Source organism: Lathyrus oleraceus, chromosome 5 (assembly GCF_024323335.1).
Source record: "Lathyrus oleraceus cultivar Zhongwan6 chromosome 5, CAAS_Psat_ZW6_1.0, whole genome shotgun sequence".
NCBI lineage: Eukaryota > Viridiplantae > Streptophyta > Magnoliopsida > Fabales > Fabaceae > Lathyrus > Lathyrus oleraceus.
Genome location: NC_066583.1, coordinates 617858833 through 617873806, shown reverse-complemented (window position 1 = coordinate 617873806; position 14974 = coordinate 617858833). Strand labels below are relative to the sequence as shown.

Below are 14974 nucleotides of genomic sequence, written 5' to 3'. Positions count from 1 at the left end.
TCAAAGTTGACAGGATAGGACAACTACACACTAACTGGACCTGCAAAATTCAGAAACAGGATATCAAATTCGAGCTCCACGGTAAAATAGCAGAAGTGCAATGCAGGGAACCGAAAACCTCACTAACAGATTTTCCGCATTTCTAACTAACTTGTGAATTCCATTTGAATATGGATTTCGCATTTCCGATGCAATGGAGTGGTGGCCGTATTTTCTCCTTGGTGGAGGACGTGCATTGGAGAGCTTCGGTCTGTACGAAGGAAATACTACTGAACCATCCTCATTCAGCTTCATATTCTGCCTTTGGGCCTAAACACGGGCCCATACACCTTTACTCCCATGCACTCTTTCTCCAGTCCACTACACCCCCTCCCCCTCTAAGCACTAGGCCTTGACTCCTTAGGTCCAAGCATGTTTTGATTGGTCTGCACCCTTTTTTTCCAATTTGGGCCCAGGTACAGTTTATTTAATCTTTTTATATTTTTCATGATCAATTAATGGTATTATAGTTTAATTAGGAGATTAATCCTTGATTAGATCATAAGATTAGGACTCAATTAATGTTAATTCACTTTATTAACTTCAACGTTAGGAACTAATTCAAGATAGTTTGATCAATTAGATTTTAGGATTAACTATATTAATTAGAATTAGAATTTTCTTTTTAGAATAATGTAGATTTTTAGAATTAGGTCATCATGATTAGAAATTGGAATAATTAATTTCTTTGCATAATAGATATAATTAGGATTGATTAATTTTGACGAAATATTGATTTTAGAAAATATTTCTTAACTAATTCATTTGTACATATTAATTGTTGATTAATTCAGTAGGTTTATTGTGTACCTAGTTCAACTATTATTTTTAATCCCACTGATTAGTGTTGACCAAAGGACACTTTGGTCAACCAAATCCTTTGTATTATGCTGTAATCCCCCAAGCCTATTCAAGTGATCAAAAGACCCTTGATCACTTGATAGGGCAAGTTCATTATGCTTAAGATATATTGGATATGCTGAAGTCAGGAGCTAAAGACCTCAAGGTTCAAATGCAAGATCAAGACTACAAAGTCAATATCAATCAAGCAGAGCTGGCAAAGTGGACTACTTCTCAAGCACAACAAATATCAACATCTGTCAATCATAATTCAGATTGTGTGGCACGAGCCTTAAGAAAGAGAGAATGAATGAGAGTGGAGAATTCCATTAATTTATTCTGAATATCTTTGGTTACGGGACGAATGCCCTAGTTTCTCATCATATTCACCTATATTCATAAACTTTAGCACAATTCGAATTATATAATTGTCAAGTCTTCTTCTACAACAAGTAGCATTGCATCATTAAGATCAACACTCAAGATCTCATATCAACAACTTGTCAATTATCGATTCAAGTTATACGCCATGAGCCTTAAGAAGCAAAGAATGATGAGAATGGAGAATTCATATCCTTGTCTAGAGTATCCTTGGGTACGGGACGAATGACTCAATTACTCAAGGTATTCGCCTTTGGTCATAGAATTTAGTGAAATTTGAATCATACAATTGACAAGCCTTCTTCAAGAAAGCATCAATCATTCAACACTTCAATGATGAAGCACTTATCAACACCTTCTGGTTGTACACCCTCTTTCAATCAATTCCTTTCTTCCTGTTAGGTTTTGGACCTTGGCAACCGTTTCCTGTCTGTTAGGTTTTAGACCTTGGTATTCCATTTGCCTTGTAGGGTTATAGACCTAGGTAATTCAACGTTTCTTGCCTTCAAGGTGGTAGTCCCTGGCAATCTTCTTTTTCCCATGAGGTGGTGGACCTTGGCTCGTTCTTTTTGTTCCTATGGAGTTATACATATTGTTTTTAATAACTTTAATTATAAGCCCATTTATTCAATATTTTGAAAATTATATATTTTCTATATATATTTTAATTTTCTATTTTTCTTGATAAAAAAATAAGTTTATTTTTTTAGTTAGACGATTCTTTTACTATAAGTATTATACTTTAATATTTTTTTGTATTAGTTGTAATGATTATTTAGTGTGAATTTATTTGTCTATTTTGTTTCTTTACAACATTATTATATTTTTTTCCCTTTCTTTTAACTATTTGGCATTTTCTGTCTTATTTGAATTTATCTTATTTTATCGTATTTTAATTGATTGTATTATATTATTAATTTAAATAAAAAATAATTAAGAAGTTGAATAGTCTTATTGTATTATTAATTTAGATAAAAAAATAATTAAGAAAAAGAAAGCCAAAATATATGATTGAACAATTTTATTGTATTATTAATTTAGATAACAAAAATAATTAAAATATATGATTGAATAATTTGGTCATCAAATAAATGGACCTGCTATAAGTGCAAAATTAGTTAAAGGTTGATGATGCCCGTAAAATTTAGACTATACGTTATTATGTTGAGATATAAAACTAGAAATAATATTTTAAATTAATTTTTATTTGGTGGTCCTCTAGATATATTATTTGTGTTGCATTAAAACCAATATTTTAGAGAAACAATTTAATTAACTTAAGTGATTTTAAGATAGCACGTGCAGCATGACAAGTAGCACAAAAAAACTTAAGTGATTTTAGAGTATTCTATTTGATTTTGCTCGATACACTAGCCATATCGTTCATTCATTATACAAAAATATTGTTAAATAATATTTTAAAATTAAATGGATTCAATGAATCATGAAAGAATCACTTTTAATAATAAAAAATTAATATTCAATATCAAATCTCCCATTTTTAAAGGAGAATGTGGATTTGATAATATGAAATTCAAGTTGGGGTAAGCAAAAACCAGTAAATATGATTCAAAATAGAGATCAAATTAAATCATTCTAATTGATAATTTTTAATTTTTAATTTAATTTAAATTTAAAATTTAAATTTTTCTATTTTGAATAATCACTAATGAATAGGTGTTAAAGAAAAAACAAAAACAAAACCACAAAAGAAACCAGAAAAAGATTAGAAACTATTTTTACATCATAAAAAAAAAATTTATTCAATATTTGAAACATAAATATTTTTAAAAAAATCAGCTGAATCGTATCAGATAGATACCAATATACTACTTCGATACGGCGGCGATATATATAAAAAAGATATCCAAATTTATTTATTTTAAAAAATAAATAAATAAATTTCGATACGACAACGATACGCGTCCGATAGATCATAGATACATGATTTTTAAGTGATTATTTTCTTTTTAATGACTCTTCATTCCTTTTAATTTTGTAATGATCCTTCTTAAATACCCTATTTAATTCATTCCTAATATTTACCATTTCACAAGAATGGTTAACTTGTCTTAGTTTCTTATAAATTTTTAATATTTTAAATTTAATTCATATTAAATATAATTTTTATTTCACATCAATACTTTTATTTATGTGGGTCTTTACAAGTGCAATGTTACTTTCTTCTTCTTCTTACCTTCACACTCTCTTAGAGAAAATATTATTACTATAATATAGTTATCACTTTTATCCATCTAAAATATTTCCAATAAATTCTTATTATCATATTTTTATATGCATATTTTAAACGTAAAGTATCTAGTCTTTTTCAATTAGTAACACATCATCATATCTAATCTATTTATATAATATTGTCTCCTATACTCTATATTCGTGCTTCATTGAATCCAGTTGAGGAGAGGGCTCTCAAAAATATTCATTCCATTACCAAATTCATAATCCATGTTTCCCAAATCATCAATTACTTTATTAGCCTCGCGATAAATACGATTGAATTCCACAATTCAATCACCAATTAATCAATATGTGAATTATTTTTATTAGAGTACACCTTTCATCACTACCAACAACACAAACTTTAATATAACTCACATGCGCAATCCTTCATAAACACCCCACAACTCAGACATATAATTGTTATCAATTCTAACCGAACCACACAATCATCAACCAATATTCCATATTTCAAATTATTGAATATTTGATCATGCCTTTGCAGCACCTTTCAAAATGAGAGAACCACAAGCTTTTATTGAAATTATTGAGTATATTTCTCACAAAGGACATGACACCATAGGATTGAATCATTAATGTGCAAAGACCACCCTCATTTTGATTCACCATATGCATTCTCGACCTCATTACCATAAAAAAAAACCTTGCTGATATTTTTGCATATGCTATGCATAACATTGGGGAATAGGAACCATCATGATAGAATACATCAAAATGGTGATAGGTTATGAGGGGGTGGGAAGGTCATTTTGATAGGTTATGAGGGGGTGGGAAGGTCAAGAACAATCACACAAGTGAGAAACACTCCACATAAATCTAAAATCTTATGATATTGTATTTATGGATCCTCTAGATTATAAAATATTCAACCTCCATATTTTAAAAAATTAGGAGACTTTTAACTGACACGTGTATCAATGATTATGACATCCATATTTTTTTATATCAATGATAGATGAGTCACATGAGGGAGACATTCACTTTGAGTAAAAAAACAATCACACAATTGAGAAAGACCTAATATATTTATCTAGAATCTTAAATCTTTGAATTTTTAAGTTATCTCAATTATAAAATGTTGGACCTCCATTTTTTCTAACAAATGAAAATTATACTTATATTTGAATCACAATAATTGACCTAAAAAGAAATGTGTTTACTTTTCAAAATTGTCAATTTAGTATGAACTTTATCTATGATCAGAAATGATATTTCTACACTATTTTCTTACACCTACACTATAAACAATATCTTTTTAATTTTTTATTATTAAATTCTCTCTCCTATTACACCTACATGTATCTTTTCTTTATATTTTAATGGATATAAATGTATTTGAAATATTATAGTAATAAATATTTTTTATAAAAATATAAAAACTATTATTATTATTTTTAAAATTAATATGATTAATCAATTTTATATTTTTATTAACCAATATTTTATATTTTATTAACCAACTTTATTATAAAAAAATATTTTTAATATATGAATGTTTATTAACCATTTTCATCACTCCATTAATCAACTTTTTATATTTTATTAATCAATTTTATTTTACACTAAAAATTATTTTAAATAGTTAGGTGTTAATTAACCAGTTTCATCACTTCATTAACCTCTTTTTTATATCTTATTAACCAACTTTGTTTCCCTATTTTAAATTATTGTTCACGAATACTATTCACAATATACTGTTTATATCACTGTTCATAAAATATATTTTTTATTAAAAAAACACTGTTCACCGTATAAATACGATGAACAGTATATACGATGTAAATATTGGTGTATAAAGTGGATGTAGAAATAACATTGTTGTATTATGATATAAGTAGAATTCAATTCATACCCGTGATTTTACAAAAATTATATGTATGTAGAGCCGTTTAACCGGATAAAACAATAGTATTAATGAATTTTTTTATCAATAAAAAAGATAATTTATTTTTTCTCGCACATTTGCATGGCCGGTCCACCGACTCTCTTAATCTAAAAAATAGATGGGGATAAGTAAAACCTATTAAATATTATTTAAAACATATATTAAACTTCGATAGTTCTTATCAATAATTTGTTTTTAACTTAATCTAAAATTAAAATTTTTAGTTTAATTTAGAAATTTTAATGTTACAAATATTAATAAAACAATAAAAAATAAAATTAATATATTATTAAGTTTAAATAAAATAAAATAAATTTAAATATTATATTTATCATTCACAATTAATTCTCCTTCATTCTCATGAATTTAATATGATTTAAAGAGTCATGCATTTTAATAATAGAAAACATCGTCAACTCCAAGCACAAACAAATATCTTATAAAATAATATAATTTTTTTAATTTACTAAAATATCACTCTTTATATCATGTATACCGTATGAGAATGAATATTATATATATTACAAAATATAATATGATTTCAAATTCTAACCTCTATTACATTATCGTACTATGTATTTATTATTTATTAAATAACTACTATTACTCGTGTCTAGCATGAGATATTAATGTCAAAATATCACATATTAAAAATTATCGAGAAATTTTTTCAAACAAATTATATATAAATATGACTCTCACATTTTATTAAGTTGTTATAAAAGTTACTTATTAAAATAACCTTTAAACTACAAATTTTAAATTTAATAGCTAAAACTCAATGCCAAAATTGTAAGTTTTTCATAAATTTTATTTTTCAATTTATGTAAACAATTTTGGTTATGTTGATCAATATATAAAACTAATAAAGTTGATCAATTTTGGTTATTTTTCAATTTATAATAAAACTAATAAAAAATTTGTTAAATTTTGTAACTGTCACCACACATGTTGTGAATGAATGTGATAAGAGTATTTGAAAATAAAGTTTTTATAAAATATAACTTAAACTATTGAAAGTATATTAATTATACATTTTCCATTGAAACTTAGTTTCTTAAACTAAAAGGGGATTTTGTTAGCCTTCTCCATATATTTATACATTTTCTTAACCATCAAAATCTACAAAATATTTTAATATTAGTGATAGTAAGTTCAATAATGTATCATAACCATCCATGGGCATACATTATCCTTTTGCTAAAAATTTAATTACAAAATTTTAAATGGCTTATAAATACTATTTGTAAAAAGATTTGTAGATAATTTTATCTTAATTATCCATATTTTTGTTTTGATAAATAGGTATAAACATTTCACTTACTTATCATTAATTTATGATGATATGATCATTTTAAATACAGATAGGTATACATTGTTCATTACTAGTTTTATTAATAAATTATATAATTGAAAATAGAAATATAGATAGAAATATACACTGCTTTTATGTAATAATAAAAATACACACACTCCATGTAATTATGAAAATAATATACTATTTATAATTAATTACTTTTTTAATTAATTGATAATGTAACAATTTAGAAATCAATTGTTTTTAATAACTTTTATTATAAGTCCATTTATTCAATTTTTTTAGAAATTATATATTTTCTATATATTTTTTATTTTTTTAATGAAAAAATAAGCTTTTTTTTTTAGTTATACATTTTTTAATATAAATATTAAACTCTAATATTTTATTGTATTAGTTGTGTTGGTTTTTTAGTGTGAGTTTATTTGTTTATTTTGATCTTTACAACATTATTATTTATTTTTTTCACTTTTTTTATCTGTTTGACATTTTCTATCTTATTTGAATTTATCTTATTTTATTGTATTGGACTATTAATTTTGATAACAAAGAATTAAGAAAAGAAAAGGCAAAATATAAGGTTGGATAATTTGGTCATCAAAATAAATAACCAATTTTAAATGCAAATTTATATAGAATGTTGATTATGTCAGGTAAATTTAGATTATACGTTATTATATTGAAATTATAACACTTGAAAGTATAAACACTAATGTTTAATATTTTAATATAAATTTTTGTTTTGTGCTCAATAACAATATACGATTTTAATAGCTCATTCAAATTTTATAATCTATATTTTATTTGGTAGTATAGTTGATCGAGATTGAAATTTTTTTCATTATTAAACAATTTTTTTATAATTAAAAAGAAATTTATTTTTATAATTAATGTTTATGAATGTTTTAGAATGCTACAATGAATTAAATCAAAGTGAAATCACCAATGATTTGTGTATGAAAGTGAACTAAAAATATTCACCAATTAGAATTAAGTAATCGATAGAAAACTACTACTCAGGTATTTTCCATGCATATATGTAAAAGATGACTCTGTCATACATCATTTAAAATACTAATATATTTTTGAAAGTTCAGAAGAATTGTGTGTATAAATAAGAGTTTAAAAGTTTGTCTTTGTAATTGAATTTTTTAAATTGGTTTTTCTTTTAAGAATTTGAATGTTTTATTTGTGGGGGAAATTTGCACTATTCTTTACATTTTTTAAAATTTAAATTTAAAATAAAATAAAATTATATATTAAAACAAAAAAAATATTTTGGATGGAGTAGATCAAATTCTATAAAATAAAAAACAACGTCATTAAAAAAAAGAAGATAATTGTGGGATAAATATTACTAAAAGAAAAAAAATGTCATGCAGATAAAACAAAATATTGAATAAAATATAAAAAAAAGTGATATATATATATATATATATATATATATATATATATATATATATATATATATATATATATATATATATATATATATATATATATATATATATATATATATATATATATACTGTTAAGCGGTTTAAGATAGCACCTTGAGCATGACAATTAACATCAAAATATTTAATAATTTTGAAATCTTGAATACACAAATTCATATGTTCTTTAGACAAGTTTGCGGATAAGAACATTTTATTTTTATTTTGTTTAACACATTAGCCATATAGCTTTAAGCATCACGTAAGCACACATTTCTCTTATAAAACAAAATATACTATTAAATCCTTAATTTGTAAGCTCTAATTTCCATTCATTATACAAAAAAAAAATTGTTAGATAATGCTTGTACATTGAATGAATATAGGCTTGAATCTTGAAACAATCACTTTCTTAATAATATTTCAAACACTCTCAAATATCTTAGAGTCAATCCGAATGAATACGCAGAATAACTTAACCAATTTCGAGTTTGTATAAGACTGATAAAAACTTAAATGTAGGGAAGACGAAATTTAGAAGCCTAAGGGCTCAAGTGCCGCCTATAAGCCGCCACTAGCGCTTCTACGCCCACACCCTTAGATTTAAAGCTAGTGTCGTCGATGACGATACCAACAAGGGTGTGTGTGAAAGAGACAAGTGGCATAAGACTTGGATCCATCACACATGGTCAATATCAGTTTCTCTGATTTATATACAAATTTAATGCCCGGTTTTCCTAAAATATCCCCACTAACAAGGTTCTTATTCATGTCGGAAATATGAAGTACATTGACAAGAGTAATTTTCTTTCTAGAAGTGAAGTTGAGTTCCACGATTCCCATTCCAACGACCTTTGATCGTCATTAATTTCTCATTTGAACTTCTTGTCCATCAGTGACTTCAAAATAGGTTTTAAATGTTAATTTCTCATAGGAGAATGTAACTATGAGATGCAACATAAGAGGGGGTGAATTAAGGTTGCTTGATTTTTCTGGATTTTGTGCTTATGTTCTTAATTTTCTTTGATTATGAAAATGATAAGTTCTTAGAAAGATAAAGTGCAAAAAATTAAAGTGCTAGAAAATAAATGAACACAAGGAATTGTCCTAGTTCCCCTTATCAATCAATGTTACATCTAGTCCCTTCACATCTTGAAGAATTTTCTATTATGTTATGTCTTTCTAAAAGCTTCACACCAAGACCTCTCTTACATTCTTCTAACATAGACACCAAACACTATGGTGGACTTTGAACCAACCCAATTCAAAGGACATTTTCACAAACACCAAACACTATAGTGGACTTTGAATCTTCCTGAATCAAAGAAACTTTTATAACAAACATCAAATACTATGGTGGACTTTGAATCTTCCATAATCAAAGAACTTATTACAATAAACAACTTATCACCGCAAACTTGATGATTAAGTCACAACATCTTTTAATAAATTTTTAATACGTGAAATGTTCTTGAATCAATTCCAATACAGAAAATTGATTTTCACTTTCAATGTACAATTCAAATATAATATGCTTAATCTCTAAGAAAGGTTTTGCAAAGATATGACAATTTATGCAAAGAATGTTTCAGTGATATTTAGGAATACTATATATCAATTACAAATCAATTGCATGCTTTGCATATAATTTCTTTCTGTTCACAAAATTTACACTACTAAAATGACACTTTGGTAATCAACTAATGTTATCATTTAGTCATCTTCATCACCTATTACAACATGCCACATGTACATTTTCACACTCTTCAATCAATCCTAAGTTGACTAAATCAATTTCTCTTTCCTTCTCCCTCTGATTTCTCTCAAGTCCTTTCTTCCATCTCTTTCCTTCGCCCACTCATTCCTCCTTAACTCATTTGTCCACATCATTGAAGTACTTTTCCCTCTCTACATTAATTTCAAATTTCAAATTTCTTATACTTTTCCTTTTGTATCTTCTCTCCCTCTTTGCTTTCTTATTTTTACTTCATGCTCTCTCAACTTTTCATTTTTGTATACATTTTTTTAATCAATAATTTTTTGTTATTTTACATAATAAGATGAAAATTAGCTATTATCAAGAATAAATTGAAGAACACAATTAATAAGGTATTAAATATGTTTTCATTCTTCTTCTTTTTTATATATATTTTTTTAATTGTCTATAATTTCTTTAATCAACTATTTTGTCCAAAAAAAAATTGAAAACTATCTACAAACAAGAATAAATTAAAGAACATAACAATTTGAAGAACACAACTAACAAGGTGATAATCAAATTTTTCTCTTTTTTTTTCTATCTAAATTTTCTTAGATTGTTTAAATATACTTTGATTACCTGTTTTGTTAGGGAGAAAAAATTGGAAACTATCTATTAGCAATGTTTTCTAAAAAGTGATAATAAAGAAAAATTTGAAAGACACAAATATTAAAGTGATAATACATCTTTTGTACAAAAATACACATGCACACAAAAAATGGCTCCCCAGGAGTACCTAAGACACTTTGAGTGCCTAACACCTTCCCTCTGTGTAACCAACCCCCTTACTTGTAATCTCTGGAATTTTATCAGTCTTGATTTGAAAACTTCTTATCTTTTGGGTTTTGTTCGTACTTTTCCCTTTTCCCTTGAAAACAATAAAAGCGCGGTGGCGACTCTGATTTTATTGACGTCTATCTTATCCATAACTTGATGGTCATGAATTTACCGATACAGAAATTAAGTGGCGACTCTGCTGGGGAGTAGTCTCCAGTGGGTTTAGCCTACTTTTTGTGTGTATATATTTGTATATTTGATGTATGTATATTTGTTTGTGTGATATAATCTGCTTGTTGTTCTTGGTGATCTCTGAGTGGTGAGATAAGTTCTAACTCGAACTTGAGTGCAATTAAGATAGGAGGATGGTATAGTCATATTCGACTTGTGCGGAGTAGTCCTTAACAAGTTGCCTTGAGACCCATCTACTCAGTGGAGACCCTTTTGGAGTCATGAATGTCACACAAGTTATTTGTGGTTAGGCATTACTATCTCTGATTTGGGGTCCGAGAAGCTGAGGACCGTAGAACATTTAACCCCTCTTGGCCTATTTAGAACGTAGTGTGGAGTCTGTTCAAGTGTAGACTTGATAACAGTTGTTACGCGATACTACACTCAGACGAGTTTCTCTTGAGAATATTATGGCTTGATGAGTCAGTCATCCTAACCTGTAATATCCGATAGATGGAATTAAGACTCTGCAAACTTTTTAGAGCATGATCTACAGGTTTTTATCCTTAGTTCACTCCTTTGGGATGGTTCTTACCGTGACTCCATGCTAGTGACTCACAACAAACCTTAGATTCTTGGTTGATCCAATCAAGTCTTGTCAATATCAATGGAACTTGGGTGTTGATAAGGTGAAAACCATAATCCACCAAAATGAATGATTGATCTTGACAATGACTCGATTCATCCCTTGACCTTTGTTTGTTTGCCTTGTGTGTGATCCCTTATTTGTGATTGTTGCATTCATGCATTCATGCGCATCATAACATTCATCACACGAAAAAATAACTTCAAGGAACTGAGGTCTTGTTTGCAAATATTTTCAGACCATGGATTATGGACGAAGGAACACTAAGAAGTACAATTTCAGATGTCTAGATTTGAAAGAGTTAAGGAAGCTATCATCTTTTGTATTAGATCCCTTGGACTTCAAGCAATATCATGAGAAGCTTCTGTGTATTTTATATGTTGATGTGGTTGAAGGGCTCTTGAGTGTGTTGGTTCAGTTTTATGATCCTCTCTACCATTTCTTCACTTTTCCTGATTATCAGCTTGTGCCTGTAAGACCTGATCACACTGAATCACACCGCATTTTTTACTCGGATTTCACATGTTTATTAGGTCTTTATTATCATTTTGTTTGTGTTATGCTATCTTTTATGTTGTTTTCAGGTATTTAGCTCTTTCAGGACCTTTATAGAAGAGACGAAGAAAAAAGACCAAAAAATTAGGGTTTTCGGCAAATATTATACTCGTGGCGTTCTGCATGGCGGCCGCTATAGGAGAAGCCATGACACATCAGCCCTCAACCAGGAGGAAACTTCCATGATCCCATGAACTTCCCCATTTACTCATATGGCAGGCGCCATAGAGAGGTGACGGGCGCCACCTTTGTATTGACGTTCCCACTAAAGAGAAGTTGAAGGGCATCCTGGTCTTTGCATGCTGCTGAATTCCTCTATAAATAGGTCGTTCTAGTTCATTTCCAAATCATCCAACTTAGTTTACAACACTAAGACTATATTATTATCTGTAAAAGCGGTAATCCGTCACATCGAGGGGTTATCGCACCTTAGTGAAATTGAGTTGGAGCACTTTGATTTTGCTGTCGTCTTTATTTTCAAAGTCAAAGGTCTATTTACTTCCTTGTATCAAATTTAAATCCTCCGTTTGGAGCAGGTTCTAATTTAATTGCCTTTTTATTTTACTTGCCATGTTTTACTTTATTTAATTCCTTGCCATGCTTTACTTTATTTAATTTCTTGTCATGCTTTACTTTATTTAATTTCCTGTCATGCTTTACTTTATTTAATTTTCTCGCCATTATCTTTATCGCTCGTTTTAATTGTTTTACACGCTTTACTTGTTCGTCACGCCTTACATTCTAAACTTTTTTTCAACATGTTCAACATTGTTGTATTTGTTTGTATTACCATGTCTGGCTAAATCTTTCAAAGGTTAGAATGTAAGGGTCGCGGTTACAGAGATGTTTCACATATTGCATCTGTAGAAATGCTTTAGGGGCTGTTTTGGTTTTTAATTCGAGTTTTCTGAAACAAACTTGGTTAATTTGACTACTCGAGGAGTGCGAAAGCACCCTGACTTAGTTAACTAGGAATTTTTATCACTTTAAGGAAAAATGATTTTTTAAACTATTTTCGGACGCGTTGATAGATTTAAAATCAGGAAACTCCTTGGGTAAACTTTCCGAATCAAAATTACTTTTCAACTAAGCTTATGAGTCTTATTTCTTAAAAATAGGTTTACTACTTTAGCATTCTGCGCACCTTTTATAAGTGACAATAAAAGGCCTTAATTTAAGGGTAAACTCGGTTCTGAATACGCGAAAGCGACAGTTCTTGTTAAATGAATTCTTTTCAAGAGTAGAAAATGTTGCCTCATAAGTAGTTCTATTTAGACAATCGAAACATCGTTTAACTAACGTGAAATACATTCAAGCATGTCTTTATCTGCACTATATTAATCATTTTCTTTATTTACTGTTATTTTGCGACATCAATATCTCTTTTATACCGCCTTAGATAAACATCGTAACAATAGTAATCGATATATTGACGATTTGGTCTCTGTGGGATCGATATTATTTTATATTACTCTGACGCGATTCGTGCACTTGCGAATACAGCGATCAAGTTTTTGGCGCCGTTGCCGGGGACCAACTTTGTCAAATTTCGTACCCTGTTGTTACACCGTCTAGACTAAGGCATTATTAGCCGGTAAATGCGAAGAACCCGTAGTACCGGAAATTTAGTAGATCCTTTAGCAGAACCTGAATGTTACACTCGTACACGCCTCTTACTCATTCGAATTAAGAAAGCTATGTCCGAGAATCGCGACCAGAGACCTCTTAAGGAATTTGCCCAACCCTCTGACGAGGAACCTAGTTCTAGTATAGTAAACCCCCTCATTCCTGCCAACAATTTCGAACTAAAACCATCTTTACTGAAATTAGTGCAACAGAACCAATTCGCGGGTCTCGCTTCTGAGAACCCAAATCAACATTTAAAAGTCTTTATCCAACTGGCTGACGCCTTTAAATCCATCGGTGCTTCACCTGATGCAATTCGTTTAAGATTATTTCCTTTCTCCCTCAGGGATAGAGCACGTTCGTGGTTAGATTCACTTCCAGCTAACTCAATAACTACCTGGAAAGACCTTATGAGAGTATTCCTTGCTAGATATTTCCCCCCAGTAAGACTGTTGTTCTTCGAAACCAAATAACTAGATTTACTCAAAACCAAGGAGAATCACTTTTTGAAGCTTGGGAGAGATACAAGGAGCTGTTAAGAGTCTGTACACACCATGGCCTAGAACAATGGATGATCGTTCATACCTTCTACAATGGACTCCATTACAACACAAAGATGAGCATCGACGCTGCCGCTGGTGGCGCGTTGATGAACAAACCTTACCCTGAAGCTTGCGACCTAATTGAGGATATGGCCAAAATCATTACCAATGGGGAACTGAACGAGCATCAGTAGAGAAAAAGGAGACCCAAGGTGGAATACATGAGATAAGTTCTATGGACATGATGCAAGCGAAAATGGACGCTTTAGCCCTTAAGGTCGAACATATTTCAACAAACTCTAACACCGCAGTGGTAGTCCACACAGAGTGTGAACTTTGTGGATCTAAAGGACATGAATCGGCGGAATGTAACCTTTTGAACGACCTGAACACCGACCAAGTGAATTACGCCCAAGGTAACCCATTTTCAAACACTTACAACCCTGGATGGAGGAATCACCCGAATTTTTCCTATAAAAACCAGAACCCTATCCAAAATTATGCACCTCAAAGACCACAAGGTTTTCAAGCTCAAAAACCAAATCAACCTATGCAAGTTGTGCCCCATAAGCCTAACCTTGAGAATATCATGGAGAACTTTATATCAGGCCAGACTCAGCAAAATAAAGAATTCCTAAACCAGAACATTCACGCAAACAAACTGATAACGCAATTAGGGACTAAGGTTGATAAGAAAATTACTCACAATAAGATGCTTGAAACCCAGATCTCACAGGTAGCAC

The 14974-nt window shown here is 29.4% G+C and overlaps 1 non-coding gene across 1 annotated transcript; it reads right to left on the bottom strand.

Moving 5' to 3' along the window:
* Nucleotides 1-14143: 14143 nt before the first annotated feature.
* Nucleotides 14144-14250, bottom strand: LOC127088874 (small nucleolar RNA R71). The gene has a single exon (XR_007790685.1). It is a non-coding gene; the product is annotated as a small nucleolar RNA R71 (small nucleolar RNA).
* Between the last annotated feature and the right edge of the window lie 724 nt (nt 14251-14974).